Source organism: Megalopta genalis, chromosome 19 (assembly GCF_051020955.1).
Source record: "Megalopta genalis isolate 19385.01 chromosome 19, iyMegGena1_principal, whole genome shotgun sequence".
In the NCBI taxonomy this organism is placed as follows: domain Eukaryota; kingdom Metazoa; phylum Arthropoda; class Insecta; order Hymenoptera; family Halictidae; genus Megalopta; species Megalopta genalis.
The window spans coordinates 2,257,850-2,280,155 of NC_135031.1; the positions used below are offsets into that span (position 1 = coordinate 2,257,850).

The 22,306-nt window shown below is 36.5% G+C and overlaps 1 protein-coding gene and 1 long non-coding RNA gene across 7 annotated transcripts in view; one reads left to right on the forward strand and one right to left on the reverse strand.

The window, feature by feature from the left end:
- Nucleotides 1-22,306, reverse strand: part of wb (wing blister) — a 256,747-nt gene that overhangs the window by 213,355 nt on the left and 21,086 nt on the right. The gene's annotated exons all lie outside the window — the stretch shown is intronic.
- On the forward strand, nt 9,130-11,721 carry LOC143260751 (uncharacterized). 4 transcript variants are annotated; one of them, XR_013035052.1, is made up of 3 exons: nt 9,130-10,027; nt 10,118-10,495; nt 10,576-11,721. It is a non-coding gene; the product is annotated as an uncharacterized LOC143260751 (long non-coding RNA). The 4 variants fall into 4 exon arrangements; XR_013035053.1 differs by having other exon boundaries at nt 9,131-10,027; nt 10,118-10,462; XR_013035051.1 differs by having other exon boundaries at nt 9,131-9,711; nt 9,838-10,027; nt 10,118-11,721.

The window sequence follows — 22,306 nt, forward strand, 5'->3', positions numbered from 1 at the left end:
GTGAGAGGCGAAATTAGCTGACGACCGAGCCAATGAATGTAACCGCCTCTCATTAGTCACTATTTTTCGTCAATAACTTGTGAACGAAGACACGGATTGCATTTTTGCTAACGAAAAAGTAACTTCAAATAACTTCAGGAGTCCCTGATGATGTATTTCAAAGACATCCTTTGGAACATCCTTCCAGTGTGGTTTAATGCTAATAGTTTTAGTTGTTACATCTTGTTGCGCGAAATTAGCTTTTGCTGGTACAGTTCGTTGCACGAAAAAATAATAAAACAGTTAAATATACAAATATTTTCAATACGAAACTAGCTCTCGTTGTTTCAGTTCAGAAAAAAATAATAAAACATGAAAATGTGCCACCTTTCCATATGAAGCAAATAAAATTACAGAATTCTTAGAGTGTTATGTCAAATTTTTCTAAATTTTGTTCCAATGTTGAGAAAAGTGAATAATATTATTTCATCTACAAGCATCATTAAATGTTTTAGAATACATCGGCTACAATTCTCCACATTAAATCGTTTGTTAAAAGGTGTTTCGTCGATGCAACCATGGAAATCAAATGTGTGTTGTTCGTGCATCCTAACGTATCTCTGCAGACTGTTCATATCTAATCAATTACTGAAGATGTAAAATTCTACGTTGATGAATACAACCATTTAAACATGTACACTCATCCCTAATACATTATTCAGATATTACACATATATTATATAAATATGAAGGAGCGAAAACATTGCTCTTTAATAAGTTTAGTATTAATCAAATTGCTCAGATTTCGTGTCGATTTTTCGATTTGATTTTCGCTGTTTAACGTGTTAAATATATCATCGGATCGTTATTAGGCGATGAGATTGTTTATTTCTTTACACGTCAGTTCAACGTCCGTTCCGATCGTTCGAGGAAAGTGGTTCGCGGTATCGTCGAGCCAATATCGAGGAACACAAATATTCGGAGGAACTCGTCGGTGCCTCGATCCGAACGGAAATTCACGCGGAGCGACGAGCGAGCCGAGATTTATCTCGTGATTTCCTCGAGGCGCATACATCGACAGGTTTTGACAGAGCTCTCAGCGTGAAACCGATCGTCCACGGCGAAACAGGTTGCCGCGGAGGATGCGGCGCTGCAGCTTGGCCATTGTATGGTAGTATGCACGAACAGGTTCACCGGTAACCCGGCCACCCTCGACACTCGCGAACAGGTTAAACGCGCGTAATCGACACGCGAGTCTACACGCCATCGAAGAAACGTGACGAGCTATCGAGCACCGTTGCCACGGACTCGCACTCGCCGCGAGAGTCAACGCGCTCGTTGACATCCATTCGATGACAGTTCGCCGAGCGTGATAACACCACTTCCGTTGATATTTACGAGGAGAACCGTGACAGCACTAATAATGCCAGTCTGCGACAAAATAACATAATTTTGTTTTTATAGATATTATTACAATGAAAATATTTAATTATTAAAAAATTAGATATTTCACCATAATAACAATTATATATACATATATTTATTAATTAAAAATAATTGTTATTATGGTGAAATATCTCATTTTTTAATAACTAAATATTTTTATTGTAATAATATCTATAAAAACAAAATTATGTTATTTTGTCGCAGACTGGCATTATTAGTACTATATATATTATATTATATATATATATATATATATATATATATATATATATATATATATAATATCTAATTTTTTAATAATTGAATATTATACTATTATCATAAATTAATTAATATAAATTTTTAGATTTAAATATATAAATCGCTAACTATGAACCGATTCTCTGTAGACTGTATATATATATATGTATATGACTCCAAAGGGAGAACAGAAGAATAATCGCTGACACGCTATTCTTTTTCAAAATTATTAACAGCGTTATCGAATGTTCATCCCTACTCGGTTTAGTCAATTTCAACATCTGTTTTCATCCATACCGTTAAAGCCTTGTATTTAAGCCCGATTCTTTTACAATGGATACAAAATTTAACGATCCGATTTCAAGGTTATGTATGCTAATAAACTCCTCGACAATATTTTTACTTTCCGATATTTTGTACTATATAACTTACCGGATTAATTTTGTGATGACTATAATTAAAAACAAAAAGTGATGACGTAGAAAACATCGAACATAGGAAATAATTTTTGTTATAAATTAGAGATTACTCATTCGATGAATATAAAGTCAATTATGCCCGAAAACGAACAATAGACTCAGCAATTGATTACCCCACAGTAACCGGCTCCACTACTCTCTGGAGGGTTAATTGAAAAAATTCTTTCTCCTCGCAACTAATTATAAGTAAGTTTCAGAAAGCTGTGCACCCAATGTCAGAATTCTCTGTGCAAAATGATTTACTATATTTTTACTATACAATTATAGTTACGATTATTCTTAAACTAAGAATCTCTGTTATTATGAGAACATTCATATGTCTTTGCTTAGGTCGAGAATAATTGAAGTTCTACCGTACTTATTTCAGTGTTCCTGCTCAGGAACCTTATACATCGTCTGGTTTCCGAGCTCTCCGTACACTTGACCCTGCAACGACCGCGAAACATCTCGCGAAGGTCAGATCAAAATTTGCAGTTGGCATCGAGACGTTTCCAAACCGTTGCACACTTGCTCCTCATTTATTCAGAACTCGTGGAACTTGACACAACATTCGAAATCTGTTTAGAAAAATCCGTCTCGGAGGGGCTAAGCCAGTCTTCACCGACCAGTGACTAATTCGTCCTCTTTGCGTTCGCTGGTTTCGGTTTCGAAAATAACGGGAGTTGGTGTCCGCCCGAAAAGCGAATCTGTTCGCTCGACCACGTGGAAACGGATCGCATGCTACAGGCGCGTACTTACGCGGATACATGTATGTATATGTACATATAAAAGCTCCGGAAAAGGAGCATAGCAGCCGGGGGAGAGCATTGTGTCTCGTCGGCGAACCGGACTGCTCCATTCGCTCGGTCCTTATTCCACGGACGGTGTGCACCGAAGAGACTTAAGCCCACCACGAGTGACTGATGACGACAGAAATAACCCTGTTCCATCTTTCCGGCGACCGGCCGGTCGGCGCACGTGTCCACGTTCGCGAGGGAACCTACGCAACGCTGAGAGAAGTGCGACGATACGGAGGGAGACGAGAGACCGCGTGATATCCATGCATCGTGCTGCGATACAATGCGATCCGCTGCAACCAGGACTTGAATGAAACCGTTAAAATTTTCAATTGGTTCTGATGTAACAGCTATTTTCTGGCTTTTAACTTCTCTGTTTTAAGAAAACAGTTAAGGTAACAGTATCTATTGTAGAACACTTTTCAGGGGATATAAGATTATCATCGATTTTATTACAACTTAGAAGTGTTATTGTTGAATATTTATACTACTGTTCGATAGATTGATGTTTCTAGATAATGTCGTAAACTTTGAAGTATTTAGAAATAATATGGGTGAACTAGTAAAATACGTACCTGTATGAAACATTGTTTTCGTATCGTGTACCCGTGTTCCATATTCAATGTCGCTATTTTGGAACGGGCATTTCAAATGGCCCTTCTAAAATGGGGACATTGGGTATGAAATACGGATTATAACTGTTCCATAAATCGGGTCAATGAAAAAATTGAGGTACACCATATGATACAGTATGTTCTCGCTTAGAAATTATTTGAAAAAATATTTTTTTGCAGCTGGTCATTACATAACAATATTTGCGTTAGTGAATTTATAAAGATCAATGCTTAAAAATATGGGTACAATTTTTATATCCACTTTCATATGCTATATCTTTTTTATACTGTATACTGTGTTTTATAATAGATACTTTTACCTTATTACATTTTACCTTAGTTCATTAAGATTTTTATTCCATGTATTTATGCATAAACAGAAAATTTCTACTTTCTCGGAAATGAGAAAAAATTCTAGTTGGACAGTAACAGTTATTCTGCTTTGAAAAAGTTGAAATACTTTCAAACAAATTTACCGTTTAATATTAAAAGCAGTTGAGAAACCACTACGATACTGGATTGATCGGAAGTTTAAAAACCCAATTCTACGCATGTTTTTAATTTGACTTAGGCGCTCGGATAAAAAAGTTGAAAAAACATCAGTTTTAATTGTTTCATCAACCCCATTCAATTGTAATTTTTCTTTAGTAAACTACTCCCACTAACATCCCCAAAAAATTTAGGTCGTCTGTGTACGAAAACTTAATTGACCCACTGTATATTTACCCAGTTTCCAGTTCCTTATATAATGCTAAATAAATTGAAATGTCCCTTCAGAATTTTTATCAATGAAATACAAAATAACTGCTAAAATTGAACTTTTATAACAAAATTAAAGAGTCAATGTAAAAGTTAATTTAAAACGGAAAAAGAAATAATTCAGAAGTGAAAAATTTACTAAATAATTTATATTTATAACAGTTTACAGTTAAATTCCAGCCCTAGTAGTTCCTAGACGGGACCGAATAGCACACGATGTAGCAGAAGTGCGACGTACCATCGATCACACACTTACTGTACTAACCACTTACTGTGGCTAAGTTTTATGGTTAACAGCTAATGGATACGGGTCACTTCTTGGACACTTTGGAGCTACAAAAATCGACATTTTAAACAACCCCAGTGTTACCAAATTGATTAATTAGCGATCTTTCGCGAATATATGTGACAATTGCTGTATACTGATCCTTTGAATAGGATTCTCACCTAGGTTAACATTTATATTAACATTTGTATAAAATCTTTATTTTGCATAAAAATCCGGAGTCTAATTATCACCAACTTACATAAATTCTTGAACGAAGAACCAATTTTCTAATCGATTGCAATCGATGTAGGAAATATTCATGTCGCATATAAATCCACGGTCTAGTTACGAAAAAGAAATGCGACATTTTGACTATCAGTGAAAACTGTTCCACATGCACCTTGTTCGATTAAAATAACAACGAATTTAAAAACTTCGTTTAAGAAGAATAAAATTCTGCATGACAAAAGAAAGAAAGAAGTACAATGCCCTTAGAAGCAACTCTATTTATGATCCTGAACGGCAGCTGAGCTTCTTCGTGCCACTGTTTCGTGTTCAGGATCGCTTGTTTACAAAATACTCTGCGGAGGGTTGGCCCACATGCCGTTGGTCACGAGTGGACTGCCATGGTGGTCCTTATGACTGATAATGCCGCTACCCATGGGCTGTTTCGGTCGTGCCCCGCCGTTCACGATCTCGAAAAAGTATGGGAGGAGACGAGAGGAACGGAGATCTCCGGACGCTAATCGACGCGTTCGAGGATCCTCTGTTGACCTAATCTTACACTTAAAACGTGGAAAACAGAATGGAGTGTTGATAGGACTCGATGTTTGTCCATTAAGTTATCGTACCTGAAGTTTGGGACGCGCTGTTATCGCTCTCGTAAAGCTGCGTCCTATCGGACTGCTACCAGAAACGATGAACAGTGGACACGTTCATCAGGCAATAGTGCTGTCGCTTTCTTAGTCTTTTGTGCCAGCCAATATTATATCTTATTCGTCTGTGTCTAGTATAACAGCTAGCATTCGAAAACATTATTTTTATTTCTTTAATTTTGCTTCGTATCTGTAGACTACGGATCTTTATGCAAAATAAACAGTTTCTAAGTAAATTGTATCTGCTAGGAAGTAACTGTAAAACAGCTGACGATGTAGAATCAATATATTAGCGATATTTAGTTTATGTATTGTTCTGTATTTAAATATATTTGAACAAAAAAAATGTAAACATAAACGACATAACACGTTCCGCCTTATTATAAATAATTATGAATGTACATATTTCCTTTGTTAACAATTTTAATAAATTGAGAAAAACGTGGAAACATTTTTTATATTTTTCGAACGTCTTTAGAGTTTGATATTTTCCCTGATCCGTTTTATCATGAATGCATAAAATCCGTAGTCTATCTGTGTGAGTCACTTGGAATCTGATACTCTCATGCGCTCTTAGGGTAATGAATTATAAAATAAATAATGTATAATAAAAATATTGTAAATAATAAATAATGTGTAATAAAAAATATATAGTATAATATAATAAATAATATATAATAAAAAATTAATTTTCTACAATACTTTCATACATTGTTGACGCTTTAACTTCTTCCTATTCGTGTTTTGAAGCGTACTTTTTAGTGCTAGAAACAATCTCCTCAAAGAATTAGATTATATATCAAAGATTTAAATAATAGAAGAAATAAAAAATGTATATTATGAGTTTCTGTTACGTGCGTAATGGAAATATATGTGTTTGCAACTTTTTGAATAAAGTGCATAAAGTCGTATGTGTATGTCGTAAGTATATGTATAAAGTGTATGTCGTCAATATGTCGACTTTCGTACTTAAGAGGATAAACTATGGCATTGCTATAAATAAACAAAATAAATTCATTGATTTCGAGTGTTATTATTTCATACTGTTATTATTTGTTGAAGTAGCGCTATCTTAATAGTTTTTCGCATTTACTATTTCTTGGGGGACAATTGTCTGAATATTTCAACTTCCTGACAGCATAATTTTTCTGGTTGCCGAAGGATCGCGAAGTAAATGAAGGTCGAAATGCGCAAGTTCTTCGTTTCATTTTCGACCGGCGCGAATCGACAACATTCTAATGAAAGTTTAGAAAGCATCGTCACGAATGAGCCCGTTACGAGAGTTCTTGTGATTTTCTGGACATTAGGCTCGCTGAAACACGGGAAAGCGGAACGCAGCGCCTAATTTCATCATCCGACGTCGAACCCGACGACCGCAAAAAAAAACCGGCCAGCCCGGCACCACTGTTGCAATCATAATTTCCCATAAATAATGCGATAAATCTCGGGTAAATGGCGGTGTCCGTTCGCGGAATAATACGTTGCCACGTATGGGTATGCCGTGGCGCAGCGATACTTTATTGTTTCGTTCTACTACACACGTCATCCCCGGCTACCGTAAAACCCACTCGTTCTAACTATCGGCGCTCCCATGCATTCGTATATGAATGAACGTCATGAATGTTCTACGAGGGATGTGCGTAAGTCGACACGCGTGTCTGCGTTACCGGCACGCAATAACCGCTATGTGTATCATTAACCGAGACGATCGTAAGGACTTACCGGAGGAAGAGGCGAAGAATGGAACGATAAACCTATTTCTGATCCACACACCTAGTTTGTTTTCAATTGTCTTAATGTTTTTATGAGCTTCGACGGAAAGCCCGCTGCGATTTTGTGTCGGAGGTTTAAGTAATCCACCGCCGTGATTTATTGCAATCTTTCTATCACACGAATATACAGGGTGTCCCATAATTATGTTAACACCCGGACCGAGGTGATTCCTGAGGTCATTTGAAGTAACTTTTTCTTTAGTGACAAAATCAGTGACCAATGAGAGGCGAGATCAGCTGACACGAGACGGCGAGTCAACAAGCGGTCGAAGCTCAGTTCCGTTGGTTGGCTAGGCTGTCTTGCACCAATCGAGCTCGCCTCTCATAGACTAGTATTTTTCGTTAATAACTCGTGAACAAAAGCCGCGGATGGTATTTTCGCTAAGGAAAATCTCGACTAACTCGAAAAAGCTCGATTACCTCGTAGCTGATGCGACATAAAACTCCGAAAGAAAAAAATCTTTCTGCATACAGTAAATTCTCTCTAATTGATCCACACCTTATACACAAAATTTGGGAAGAGAAGATACTGTTGCTCGAGCCTTGCAGCTCGTTTTTATAGTTTTCGATTTTCAACAACTGTAAAACAATAATCGTAACGTAATAATAGTAATCGTATCTCCTGATCCTAAATTGTCTATTTTTGTGAACAAGCTGAGGATCAATTATAGGGAGAATTTACTGTACACGGGGTCCAGAAAGATTGTTATATTATGTGTTACTGAGATCAAATAGAAGAAATATGTTCACATAAACTTGCGTCCGAATATGCTTTATCGAAAAGGTATAAGCGTTCAAAATTTATGTAAGCATTGGTTTATAAAAATACGATAGAAACAGAAGATTTATTTTAGGAATATATTCAAAATACATTTACTATTATTTCCAATAGACATGGTATATTTGAAAGGGTTCGACAATCTCTAATTCGATGATTGAAAGCCTGCATATAGGGTGTCCGATTTGAATCTATAAACAAAAATAACTCTTTGACGATAATTATTAACTTATAGGATACTTAAATGTAAAAACTAATATTTTTTGCCATGCGTGATTTAATATTCGTTTATTCAAAGCGTATATATTCCAAATTATATAATAAAATAATGAATTATGTTATCTTAATCCCATCGAAATTAATTTCTGTAGGAAACATTTTTCATCTAGCGTGTATTTAAAGTGTTATTTTTATTTGCAGATTAAAATCGGACACCCTGTATAAGAAATAGGTAGAGGGCTTGACTCGTGTAATGGCAATAACGTGTAGTGGAGGTAGGACACTCGAATCCTCGAAACGCCTCGAAACTCAAAAATGAAAAGAATAAGTATTCCAGGTTTCAAGAGTTTCGAGACCTCGCAAAGTTTCGGATTCGAGTTTCGCGAATCTAGAAATCAGGTTTCGACCAATCTCTGTTACGAAACATACAAGATGTCACGATTATGTCGTGTTTCGCATGTTCCAACGGAAATCTTGTAATAAATTATTTATTCATTCGTTTAGATTCTAAATATCGCGTAAATACAAGTTTGCGATAAAAATCTGCCAGTCAAGGGTAAATTTTATAATCGTCTATCGTCGATCGCGTCGAGCGTTGCCTAACTCCGGCGACAGCTTGCATTGACCAGTTCACGGCGAAACGTCCCCGATAGCGGTTCTTCCCGGCGCCATTGTCTGGCAATTAACATAGCAGACAGCGGTGGGCTGGCATTCTGGCATACAGGATTCCGCGACAACTAGCCTCCGCGTGTGCGTAGATCAAGGTGCGAAGTATACTTCGCGGTTTTACGAGCCGGCCGTGCGACACCTGCAAGTTCGCGAGATTCGATTCTCATTGACGGCTCGCGGCTAGAAACGTGCGAACCGACCGCTCGCGTTCGATGGAATGTCTCCTAACCGGGGTCGCATACAGTTTGACAGGCCTAAGGCATAAAAACGATTGTTTATGCAGTTTTTTCGCGACAGCCGAGCCAGGCTCTCTCGGCCGAAGCTGTCGGACAATGGGCAGTTGCTCGCTTGATTTCATAAGCTTTCGATCGAAACTGCCTTGATTCTTGCTCTCGCGGGATTATTGCGCGTAAAACATTTGTTTCGGAATGCCCAGGGCAAGTGTGCAATGTTTCGAGACTTGTTTATGGAGAATTATACGGAATTATGCGGAAATTAATCCGAGGAATGCGAGGAATCGAACCGTGCGATTGTAGTATATCGGAATCAATAATATATATCGAGACTGGAATCAAGCTTCTCATTTTTTTAATTTGCATAAAATTCACGTGATTTTGTCGCCGGGGACAAATATGTCGAATACTTTATCTGCCGGTAGATTATTGGTAGTACTTTCATTTGTTGTGCAATACTAATGAGAGCCTAAAAATATTTTTCTAGGCGGCGATCGATAACGAAATTATTAGATAGTAATATGTCGAATACTTGCAAATATGTCGAATACTTTATCTGCCGGTAGATTATTGATAGAACTTTCATTTGTTGTGCAATACTAATGTGAGTCTAAAAATATTTTTCTAGGTGGCGATCGATAACGAAATTATTAGATTTGTTAGCAACATAACGTGATAGAACAATTTATCAAGAGTTTCTAATCTGCAATAATTATTAAACGATTTACAGTTATTTCTCCTGGAGATGCCAAATTTCGGGTTGCCGTGAATTTCCCTGTGCTAGTCCTACGCCTATATAATTTATTGCTGCGTCGATGCTAAGGAGTCGGTCAAGCGTGTGGTGCGACACGCGACGCGAATTCCCGGAAAACAATACAAAATGTTGTGTTTGGATGTGAGTCGGTAAGAAAGGACACAAGGTACGTGTAAGTATGTACTAAGTACGTGATCGTCGCGAATCGTGGCAAAAAATTACAAATAAAAAAGTTAAATCCTTGTTTTAATTCTAGCATTATTATGTGTTCATATTAATGTGCACCGGCATGCTGGCCGTTGCCTTTTTTTGCCGACTGTCCCGAGATTTTATAAAAACGGGCCGCAAGGCCCGAAGAGTTGCGACTTAGTATTCTAGGATCTGCCGGTTTCAATTCCGACCTGCGAACATTTCTGGGAGAAATTACAGTATTGCGATTTCTAAACTGCGATTACCATTGGACGATTTATTCGGATGTTCTATGCTGCGATTGTTGTCGAACGATATACTAGGACATTTTAAAACGTGAATTGTCATGGAACAATTTATATTACGAATTTTCATTAGACGATTGATTAAGACGTTTTAATCTGCGAGTGCCGTTTGTAAAATTTATTAAGATGTTCTAAATTGTGTCTATGAATTGTTGTCGAATAATTTAATCTATCGTAGATATTAGCATACGTTTATTTATTTTGCAAATTTGCCTTTCAGGAAGTCTGAATGAAAAATAATGACGTCATAATCTAAGCACTTACGGAAAAAGCACTGAAACATCAAAAATATCTGGAAGGAACGGGGAAAGTTTATTATAGAGTGGACTCTATAGACGATCGCCAGATTCTCGGAAGCATATAATTTCGCCCGAGGTTCATGCACAAAGAAACATCAGCATTCTATTAAGTCCGTTGAAATCACAGGTTCGTGATCGCGACAATTTTCATGCTCGTATGCATCTCGATCGCGATAGATTTTCTTTACTCGTTCCGAGGGGATAGAGACTGTGCGGATCGAGTGTCTCGTTTTTACAGACATCCTATTGACAGTGAAAAGAAGTGGACGCGACCACTCGAGACTGACAAAGTCAATTTCCTTCGTTCAAAGTGCCATGCCGGGAGCTGTAGACTGTCATCGAGCTACTTGAACCGCTTTTGTACACGGTCTCGCTTTTACTCTGTCTTGCTGTTCTTTAATTGCGATCCATCGACGTACAGAAACAACAGACCTCGGTGTTGGTCGTTGGCCCATTAGTCGGAGATAATTGATTATTAGACTGTGGATCTTTGTGCGAAATAAAAATGTTATTACAATCCACGAAATAGAAACTGCACAGACATGTACTTACTTTCTTAATACTTTGCAGTACTTATATTTTTATTTATTTTATTTATTTATAATTTTATTTATTTATTACCTTATTTTGTATATATATTTTTTGTCTTTTTTATTTGTATTTATATTTATATTATATTAATAATTCAATAAGTTACAAATAATTTAGTTTAATTCTTCAAATCTTTTTTCTGCTTTATACTTCACGTACTCGTTTTTATCATAACTGATCATACGTAAATAGCAATTGATTTTAACTGAAACTGAATTCAAGTTCTACTTGATGTACATTGTTAACAAATTGTGGGAAAATAACGACTGTCTATTGCAAATGAGTCATGTTACCTCGTAAATATGACGTCACAATGCGTATGTATAGTATGTATGATGTGAAGAGAGCGCTCCGAATATTTGTTGTCAGTTGTTAATAGTTCTGCTTGGTTATTTTAGTCTGTACTTTTACGCGTCATATTTTATTAGAATCATTCATTAAAATTCTGCATTCATTCCAAAAATTTTACCAACCAATTTAGTCCGTATTTCATTTATTTCCTTTCTTGTTAGACACAAAAATGTATTCTTTCCGCTGAATTTCATATAAAGCAGATGCTATTCAAAAAGTACGGAATGCACGTTCCGTATATGCGAATCAATTTAAAAACACGTCTGTCGGACGCTATCAGATCGTCAACACTTAAACATATTATTTAGCCATTAGAGAAAAGGCATGGAATAAATACAATTTCACTTTTGCCTTCAGGAAGTTACAAATGACAAAAACATTAAAGCCAATGTAACCATAAAATAAATCATAGCCCAAGGGATTCATTACAGACGCGACTGGGGATACGTCACGCGGGGATACCAAAAAATCTGTCCTTTTTGCGATCGTATTACACGTGCTTCCTGCTAATTAAATCATTAAAGCCGCTCGAGAATTTCCGCATGGTTTCCTCGGTTGTCAGATGGCCGCCGCCATTAATATCGTCGTCAAACGTTACAGCCAGCGTCCCGATTATTTATGCGGAATCTGATTTACGCGCGCCGGGCCGAGATACAGATACAGGTGTGTTTCCGCCGCGAGAGAAATCGATTATCGTCTCGAGAAGCCGTGTAAGCGGCGTCCCGCGGCGAATATCGGGCCGAAAATGAAAACCTGTCCGTGGGGAATAATTAATGCGGCCCAGTCGCCGAACTGTTCGTTCGATTAATCAGTCCCGATCCCCGCGAGATTAACGAGCCGCGATATTAATGGTCACGCGGCTCGCAGCGAGCCCCGGAGTGTTCGACCGCGACTTTGGCTGCAGCTGCGGCTGAAACTGAAACTGCAACGCGGCTGCAGGACGAAAGAACGGCTGCAATTCCGCCGCGGGCTGTGCCGTGCAAACAAACCCCGTTCAGGATCGAATCCTCTTTCGATTGTTTAGGTAGCCCGCCAACCGGTATTTAATTATCACGACCGTTGCCAAATAGAAATTCAAAGATTAATCGCGTTAGCATCCGAGCCGTGGTCAATGATTAATGATGTCTTCGAGACACTATGAAATTGGACCAAACAATTTATGGGCTAGCAGAACTTCTGATGCTCAAATTAAATTTCCATAAATTTCATCTGGAACTTATTTGGCTGCTTTTAAAATCGATATGATACACGTTTAAGAATGCTGTTATAAGAATAACGAGATTATAAACTTAGTTAATGCGATACAGTGGATTTCAAAATGCTAGGACTGAAAAGCATAGAGAAATAATAAACAGGTATAGATTTGGAAAATAGTTCCTTGTAGTTTCAGAATGCGTTTATTTCAAGAAAGTTTAGGTGTATGTTGTTAATAGGCTTATGGAAGAAGAATCAGTAAAAATTGATAAAAATGTTCCATGTTTGTTGTATTTTATTTTATAAACGTGGAGAATTTTTGTTGTTCTGGTTTGCTTTAGTTAATTTCTATTTAATTCATTCGTTTGTGATATGGAGTGCAAGTATTAAATTTAACAGGAGATATTTCATTTCATGCAAATTGTTAAGTTTGCATAATGTTGGCAAGACGGTGTTTTAGACCATGCAGAACTTTATGTATTCATGATATATGCAAATTTTAAAAATGCAATTACACGTACATATTAACAAAGACTAATTGTATTATTATTCTACGTTGACCAAAACAAAATGTCTAGTTCTGATTTTCATATTAATTCCGATACCAGGTTCATAATAAATCCTTAATAAAGAAATAGGAATAATTTAGATCTGGAAAGACATGTCAACGGGAAACATACGAGACTATATATAAATAATACTAAACTATATATATAAAGAGAGAGAGAGAGAGAGAGAGAGAGAGAAATGTTTATTGAAATATTACGATATAATGTTAGAATAGGTACTGTGTAATAATGATTCAGCATCATCGTTTTCCCTCGTATTACACGCGTGACTGAGCTTATCACAGACAATATCGGATGAGGGGTTCTGCTTTCTCCCGCGAGTATTTCTCAAGCTGATAAATCCGAGCACCCCTACGATTTTTCCCATAAGAAACTCACCCAGAAACGATAAGCGCGATAATATCTCGAGAGATCATTAACGTTTGACGCGAACATCACGCTCACACGTCTAATTACACTTATGGAGCTGTGACACATGCTACATAGTATCTCGACGATTATTTATAGGTTTGACACGTTGCCTCCTGCACGACATTTTTTTACCGTAAAGAATAAAGTAGCGTACTGTTCCCCGTGAGAAGAATTATAATGTGGCATAGTAAGTATTAAAAGCATTTGGAAACGTTTAATGCTTTTGGTGCCAGAAAAGATTGTGAGAAAATAGAAACCAAATGCCGAAAAATTTATTAAGCCAATTTCCTTTATTAACTTTCTTGAAAACATTTACTTGTCTCTTGAATGATTTACGAGTGACTAATTCCGTAATGCAAGATTGAATTTATATACAGGATGGTCCACCTGAAGGTTGTCACTTAAATAATAAATTTAAAAAAAAAAATAAATTCAATGATAACAGTAAAACAAATATTTTGTTTGCATTTTTTATCAAAAATGTATTTTACATTTAATTTTAAAAATCAAAGATGAAATGCATTTGAAAACGTTAATGAATTCTGAAAATTAATATAAATTTATAATAATTCACTAACACGATATTTGTTTACTATCACAATTAAGGGACACATTTATGTGGCAACCTTTAGGTGAACCACTCTGTAGATTTTTCACAGTTCGACAATTGTTTGCAACATTTCTCTGCAACCATCGAACCACCAACGATTTTGTTGATTTTTTATTTAATACCTCTTCATAATTTGCGAAAATACAGGATTAGAATAAATAAATACATACATACATTCTGAAGTAATGCGAAACAGCTTAAATTAAATAATAAACGAACGAAATCATTGATAATTCACACGGAAATATTGCAAATAATGAACAGTGAAAGGTCTGTATAAATGAAATCTTTATGGAATTAGTCATTCGCAGATCACTGCAATGGTTTAGGAAAAGGTTGGTTCAAATAGAACACTCTGTATAATTCTGCCTGTGACACAACAAATCGACATCGTAATTCTACCGCACTGTTATTTATATTAGTATGATGTTAATACATATTATCAGTCAAACTTGTCATTTGTTGGCAACACGTCGCGCAACCTTTAATTGCATGAGTCACACGTCGCGCCTCTTCCCATCAGCTCCGCCATCGTGCAACAAACACATGTGCGCGATTATTAATCATTTCGTCACTTTGCTCGACAAGCATTTTAATTCAAAGCGTATTTACCCTGGTAACGAGTTTAACGGCAGTCCCTACGGCCGAAAGATTGATCGCCAGATACGAATCTCGATTCGGTGTATCATTTCACTCCGATTGCGTAATGTGCTTTCGCATAACTGGATCTTGTCGGACATTAACGTGCGAATCGATCTCTTCGGGCACACACCGTGATTATATCAGCTATTCAGAAAAGGTTTTTCCCTTTTTCTGTGTGCATATTAAAGGAACACATGCACATCAATTTTCCTTTTCTCGTCAGAAAAATTCCGAGACAAGTTACTTTCCTCTGACAATTATTTACGGTGTATAATTGCTTAGTAAACAAAAATGGACAATTTGGGAAGAGGAGATACGATTATTCGAGTATATATCTCGAATATATCGGTATATATATATAAATTCGTTGATACTATCGAGCTTTCGCTATAAGTTTATTCGAGCGAATGCAATGTAGTAAACTTTCCCTAATTGACGATCAGATTGTGCACAAAAATGGACGATTTGGAAAGAGGAGATGCGATTTTTCGAGCCTTGCGGCTCGTTTTTGTAGTTGTTGATAATCGATGACTATGAAAATGAGTCACAAGGCTCGAATAATCGTATCTCCTCTTCCCAAATTGTCCATTTTTGTTTACTAAGCAATTATACACCGTAAATAATTGTCAGAGGAAAGTAACTTGTCTCGGAATTTTTCTGACGAGAAAAGGAAAATTGATCTGCATGTGTTCCTTTAATATATATATATATATTCACTTTTCGAATATTTAAAATTATCAACAGTTTAGGTAATACATTCCTTAAATAGGTCATTCTAAGTGAAATTATCAAGTAGAAAATTGGTAATCACTGAATTCTCGTTTCTGATCAATTCAAATCAGAGGTCAACTCATTAAAAGTTAATGACGACTTCCAGGAAGGATCAACTGCAACCGATACTTCCGTGTAGCATGTGAATGGTTAAACGATTGTGTAGAAACAACGACGTATCGGGTTCCGATATCAAATTCATTCGGGCATGCGATTCTGAATTGAACGTTCGAGAAAGAGATACATGCTGCGAAAATCTCATGCCACCTAATTTTAGAATCGAACAAATGACTCATTCTGTTATTCATTCAATTTCAATTCAATTTTGATTGGACATTAACAATTGACGATCAACAATATAAATATTCATTAATCAGTTCTCCTGCGATTAAATCCTTTTCGACGTTAACACATTATTTATCGACAGTCTGTTAAATTCTGAAATAAATTTTTAGGTAAATTTTTTAATAAATTTTTTAATACATTTTTGAATAAATTCTTGAATAAATTCTTGAATAAACTCTTAAATAAATTCTCAAATATATTCTAAAATAAATCCTTATAAATAAATATTGAAATAAACAAAGGAAAAAGTGCAATCCAACAAAACTGAGGCTTCGCTGCAATGTAGAACGGGAACGCATTGTTCGTCCGATGAAAGGGAGCAGTTTCCGATAATCCTTCTTTTCTTTTTAAAATACCGATGTGTGACAAGGATCGAGCCTGATGGGACATCCTCCTCGCCGGGCCAGGACCTTAATTGCGGACCCACAAAGAGCTCGATCCTTCGCCGTGAGTTGCTGATCCTTTTCAGGCGTCAGAAACCTATCAAGCCGCAGACGCCTTCGAAGTGTGTTCCACGCTGCGCATCGACAGCTTAAATCTCGTTTCTGTGCCGAGGTGCAGCGTCGTCGCGGTGCAGTTTCCGGGTCGAATGCAGTCGCCCGTTCACAATACAACGTAATTGCCCGTCGAAGCGGATAGTTTTCCAATCGGAGCACGCTTCCCAGCGAGAAACACGCGAGCCATTTATGCCAGTACCTTCTTAATCACTGCCACATTTATCTTATGTCGTCGGTTATATTAGCTTTCTAAAACCAGTTACTGTCATTTTTTCCAGAGAGTTAAATATGTGAATTTGAACTTCTAAATTCGGATATAATAAAATCAAAATGTTATAACCTTCTTCACTGCTGACTAATATGAAAATGTATGTATAACAGAAGAAATATCTACTTTTAATATTATTTTTATGACTTTATATTATATTTGTACTTGTATTATTTTTGTGACTTTATATCATATCCGTATTTGCATTATTTTTATTACTTTATATTACATTCGCACTTATATTATTTTCGTAATTACATTATATTCACATCATCATGAATCATATAAAGATCATGTTAGATCAAACTTTTCATAAATACCGCAAATTAAATAATGTGGCTCCTTAACCCGGACCATATTATGCAGATCACGCGCAATTCTTCATTTACGAATTTTGATAGTTCTTCCTTATATCTATTACATCTTTATTGCGTAAAATATATGAAAATCAGATTCATTGAATTCGCCAAATAAATTTTTACTTTCTTTTGTACTTTCATATTAATTATCACAAGTTATATATATTAAAATTAAAAACATTGACTTATATTACAGATTCATTGACATTGACTTATATTACAGATTCCAAAGATATGCGCGTATTTTTCGAACACCATTAATGGACACGTATAGTCTTCTCGCGACAAGAAAGTACCTTTGTGTTTATAGTCCCCCTCTTATTGGCTGCTGCCGCAGCTACTGGTCGCTATTGGCTGAAAACGGCGACGAAAATCGTCGACGGTCGCTAGCGACCAATAGCTGCGATAGTGGCGCAGCTAGTAAAAGGGAAAATGTAAACACAAAGGTGTCTTCTTGTCGCGCGAGGACTATATGTTTTTATAAATACTGTAGGAAGGTTAAATAAAATTAAATAAGCATGACAGAGGATCTAGAGCGTGTAAGAAGGTTACGAAAATGTTTCCTGTTCTCTTAATATTAAAAAAAAGTGTGTTTCGATTTTGAATGAAAATTTGTCAATGAAAAGCATGCGCAAAAAAAATTGTAAACGTTGCTTTGGAATCGAAAGTTTAGACGTTCTTCGATTTAACGTAGAATGATAGACCGTTTAGCTGCGCGCTGACTTCCCAGCGTCAATTAATGCTCTTAATTGCTTGCTTACGAGGACTCTGTTCAGTCTTAATTACCGCCTCGGCACTAGGCCGTACAGGTTGCCTCCGACGAATCACAGAACTCACCCGCCAGATAATATTTATGTAGTACAGGCTCGATCGTTTTTACCGTGTACTATTATTTTTATTGAACGAATTGCGTTTCGCCCATCGAGCAAGTAATTAAATATGCGTCGGACGCATTAATATATCAGCGTGCCGGCCGCGGATACTCGCGCGCCATTCGCACGCGAACCCTCGACGAGTTACGAGAACCGAAGAACGGGCTGGCAATTAATTGTACGACGATATTCTGATAAATTACGATCCCGTTGATAAGCAATTAAATCGCGAATATTCTGCGTTTTGCGCTGGACAGCCAGGAAACATTAACACCTGGAAATTTCAATTGAAAAAAGCGGTTTCCTTGTACAATGAAATATTAACGAAGATAAAATTAGCCTATATTTAACCATTCCTTTTTTACTTGTCTTTTTTACACGAGCAGGAAAAATTCCAGAAAGAGAAACGAGTGAAGGATATGCATTATACGCCGAGTCAATCCCGTATTTATTGAATTGAAAAAATATGTGATCAACATAATAATTTAATGAAACTAAACTAGTTGGCTAATTTGGGTTATCATCGGTTTCCTACGTTGTAAATTGTAAATTATATTTGTTGAATATTTACTAAGAATGTTTAGAATCTTAAGAAAATTATGAAATTTTTAACATTCATTCACAAAAGTAAGCGATATACACTGACATTTTTATGTTATACATACGTTTTTACACATATTATAGACATTATCATCCACTATTCATGTGCACGTATTGATTCCAATATAAATTTAATATATTATTATAAATAATTATTTTCCGAATAACTAGGAGTGATTATTTGAAATGAAGTTTATAATATATTTTTAGTTATTGTATAAAAATTAATGATTTAATATATTGGTTTGCCAGCAGATGTACTTATCTCGGAAACATGATTCACCACAAAAGCAGCTTATCGCGTTTTCGAAGTTCTCGAACACGTTCGTCCTTTTTTTAGATTCTTGGTGGACAGAAACTCATTTAGGCTAGCTGTATGTGACACATGGTAGCAATATTTTCAAGATACCGTAGACGAAACTGTTATCGGTGTCACTAAAAACGAAAATAATCGTAAAATATGTGATTCTACTAACGTAAGCGATTCTAGTATAACAAATCGAGGACTATCAATCGTTAGCGTTCAATCCTACAAAAGCAATTACAATTTAACGATAAACATTTTATGTGAAATATTTGTCTCCAATATTTCTAGAATATTACAAACAATTCTCACGTAGAATTTTTGCTAATTGTGGTGGCGTGAAACTACGACACGAGGTATCTACATTTTATAGCGAGAATGCGCTCAGGTAAAAATACGAGATAATTCTGTTATTTGAATCTATTGTTTAAGCCTGTTGCACAGTGTCTTTCGAAAGTCATATTTCGTGTTTCTTTGGAACTGTGTTAAAAAAATGACAAGAGATCAGTCGAGCTTCAACTTCTCATTTTGTAGAGTTTAGTTTTGTAAATTTTGAAATTTCACAAAAATGAAAAACGGGTTCGTGCATTTTCGATTCGTTTAAATCAGAGGGAGATTGCATTATTGCGCAACGAGATTCGTATTCGCGTATTCATCACCGTGCGAACAAATTGTGCGCAAGTTACAAGCGTTCACAATGCCTGCTGCCCACATTCGACACATGTCGATCTCGACTCGCTCACAGCGCGAGCAACTCGAGCAAAGCTGTTCGATGTACATTGATTTTATCAATGCTATCGGCTGCGATCTTATTTACACGTGCTGACACCGCAAATCTCTATTCGTTACGGCTGGTACGAGGAAGTCGAGCGTAATTACAGATGCAATGAAATACTACACACACGTACACACGTACGTGCTAATAATTCAACACACAGACTGATGTACAAGTCGAATACATGTACCGACTCATGAAAGTATTTTCATACTTATCATAGAAAAGTTCTATGATGCAATGCAATGATTTCAAAAGGTATTTGATCACTTCACAGACCATCGAAAAAGTGTCGATATTTAAACTGTTGTCATTTTGGAACAAAGGATCTGATGGAAGATAATTGATACAACGCGTGTGCATTCTAAATATGATCTAAAGAGAGTCCGTCCTTTTTGATTATTGATCCATAAAACACTGCATTTTATCCCAAAAACCTAATCGGGATCGTACAACAATAAATCTGGTCTCATTTTAAAGCTTCAAGATGCTATTTTTGTAATCAGTCGTTCATTTTTGTTTAACCAGTTAGCTATTGCAGTTTCTTCTAAAAGTGTATGAGTTACTCTAATTATACTGTACGTGTTTGATTTTTTTTTCATATTTTGTTTAAAATACAACGCTTATAAAATATATAATTTTATCAAAGTATATATCCTTCAAAATGTATACTTTAACGGGTATACTCGTCACGAAGAAATGGCAACATTTTGCGTTATGACGAGTATTCTCGTCAAAACAAGTTAACTGGTTAAGATCTCTTCGTATGACATAGCATGTAAGAAAATGAACACAATAGATGATTTTTATACATTTCGTTACACTAAATACGAATGGGTCAGTAGATATCTACACTAGACTACATTAAAAGGTTTCTTGAACTCAACAGAATGACATATTTCTCTAATTAATAATTGCTTAATAACGAATGAAATGTTCAATTTATGGAAAACAAGACTTATTCTTGTCCTTAACAATTTAATCAAAATCGAGTCAAAGAACTAGAAATTATTACAGAATTTAAAGGAGACACGATTAGCTCATTTTGCCACACTAAAAAATCTTCAGATCTTTCGCTGTCGCAAACATGGTCTCAAGAACAGACGTTTATCTTTCGCTTGACAACATCGAACTATCAGATTCATTAAAATTCGATTAATGTCCTCGTATGAAAACATGCTTGCAATTTCAGTAGTGACCATAGTGCGACCACTTCGACAATAACATCGCAACAGCGAAGCACCCACGAACCTAATAATTACTTCGGCCGAGTGGTCCCGAATCGAGCAGCTATGAATTAACGTGCAATCGCTGAGCGGTCAGTAGGAACAACTCCCACGAGGCCGTGTTAATTAATAATTGGCAATCGTTCTGAGGACCGGCAAAAGGAAGATCGTCCACTTTTTGTCGTCCGATGAACGATCCACCGGCGCAAGAACCGACTATCGTCAGTTCTCTGACCGTAGTTGGCATGTTGGAAGAGAGGAACGCGCGTCGGCTGCCTTAAACAGCCTTGGCCTTAGCCTGAAGTTCAGCTATCGGTTTAACGCAGGCCTTGGTCGTCCCGACTCGGCCAGGATCCAAGTAAAAACCGACCGCGTTTCATCCACTCGGCTCGCGAGTGGCGAATGGAACGAACAACTACGCGTGCTGGCGTTAATAAGTGCGCAGCTATTTAATTGCGCCGCCGAAGAAACAAGCGTCAACGAAATTGCAATGGGCGAGGCTGGGATGGGATCGCTGTACCAGCTAGGGATGGGCTCGAGCACGTCGCAAACAGGATCTAGAACACACCCTGGATATCGCTCAGTACTCAGTACTTAACACTATGTCATCTATACGTGGACGACGAATTGCAGTAAATTCTCCTTAATTGATGCTTAGATCATCAGTCACCTCAGATCAGAGTTATCGATTGTCAATAACTATAATAACGAGTCGCAAGAGTTTATTTCTGTGCACAATCTGAGCGTCAATTAGGGAGAATTTACTGTATTTGCTCAGATTTAAAAATGCATTTGTACGTTAATCTATCATGTCTTTCGAATTTCATTGGGATTCGCAAAATGTGGGAATGTCAACAATGTGGTCGATGTCGAACAATTTTACCTTGACATTTTAATTATAAAATTATTAATGACGAAGAGGTGCAAATCAACGTAGTTGGGAAAGAGATCATATGCAAGGGACCGCCTCAAAAATATCAAATATGAATTTGATATTTTATCAAATTATATTATCAAATTTATATTTTCATTTTTTGAGGCGGTCCCTTGCATATGATCTCTTTCCCAACTACGTTGATTTGCATCTCTTCGTCATTAATAACGACAAATACAATATCTTGTATGTCATCATTTTTTGTTTTAATTTGTAGACTTTAACAACGAGACTGTGGATTTTCATACAAAATGAAAATTGTCTGAATCAAGGAACGAACGTGAAACAAGTATATCTCTTGTGATGATTTCGATAAATTGTGGAGAACGTACG